The 1372-nt window shown below is 29.4% G+C and overlaps 1 non-coding gene across 1 annotated transcript; it reads left to right on the forward strand.

Moving 5' to 3' along the window:
* Window positions 1-369: 369 nt before the first annotated feature.
* Window positions 370-441, forward strand: TRNAF-GAA (transfer RNA phenylalanine (anticodon GAA)). Its single transcript has one exon. It is a non-coding gene; the product is annotated as a tRNA-Phe (tRNA).
* The last annotated feature ends 931 nt before the right edge of the window (window positions 442-1372 follow it).

Genomic DNA, 1372 nt, shown 5'->3' on the forward strand with positions numbered 1-1372 from the left:
AATAACTTGGGGAAAAAAGCCTCCCGTCTTTGATTTCCTATCTGAAGAAGTGTTCACATACAGTTGAAAGTAATTGTTTACAATTTCCCTTTGAGGATAAAGAATTTGCAAATGTTAAACCTAGGAATATTTCAATAATCTACAGCCTCATACTTTTAAGTGTATATAAAATCTGTCATCCTATGGGACATATATCTGATATTGCATTATAAACACCTAGAATTATTAAAATTACTAAAAAAATAGTTTAGCAAGGTTGATAGATATAAGATAAAATATCAAAAAAACTGTATCTCCATAACTAAACAATATTTAGGATATACAATTTTAATAAGTATATTTTAGAAGCTGCAGAAGTAAGTTATGGCTTCCCTGGTAGCTCAGCTGGTAAAGAATCTGCCTGAAATGCAGGAGACCCCAGTTCAATTCTGGGTCAGGAAGATCATCTGGAGAAGAGATAGACTACCCACTCCTATATTCGTAGGTTTCCAACCGGTTTACATTTTTAAATAGACAATATATCTCTATTTCATTTAGTACACATTGTCAAGGAAATGAATAAGAAAGACAAAATTTGTAAACTTTGGAAAGAATTTACTCAATTTCACAATAGGAGATCTATTGGTCAAATTAATATTAAAAAATATCTGCCCCTCCTGAATCAACATCATTAAAGTAAAAATAACCATAAACAGGTGAGGATGTTTACAATAATATAGCAAAATATTGAAAATCATAATGCAATTGACAGAAAACATCAGACTAGGCAAGTACATGAGCAAGCATTTTATACAATAAAAATAGTAGTAAAGTCAAAATATTTAAAGTGCCTATTCTTATTAATTCAAAATAAAATTATAACACAGACATAAAACTTCACACATGCCAAAGTACAAAATGTTAGATTGTGTTTATCCATGAGTGAGTTAAGAATAGGAAAATGAAAATATCTATATACTGCATGTTATCATGCAAACTGATGCGTTCACAATGTAGAACAATTTAGCATTATTTAGCATGTTAAATATTAGTATTTAACAAAGTTAAGCATATGTAACCCCGTGACCCAGAAATTTCATTCCTAGAGAAATCCTTGTTCATATACTTTGAATAACAAAAACAAAACATCACAATAATAATAAACACAAATAATCAAGAAAAAATGAAACAATTAAGGTCCATTAGTAACAGACGAGCTCATCCATTGGAATACTAATACATACATCAAACTGGATTTTTCTAATAACAGTAATTAGAGAGAAAAATAGCAAAGTAAATCTTGAAGAGGAACAGCTGGGTAGAAGGATTTATTTTGTTGGACATTAAAACTTTATCAGATAAAGCAATTCAGACAGTGTTATATTTTTCTAAG

The sequence above is a fragment of the Moschus berezovskii genome, chromosome 19 (assembly GCF_049115385.1).
Source record: "Moschus berezovskii isolate FMDL1 chromosome 19, NW_MosBer_1.0, whole genome shotgun sequence".
Taxonomy (NCBI): Eukaryota; Metazoa; Chordata; class Mammalia; order Artiodactyla; family Moschidae; genus Moschus; species Moschus berezovskii.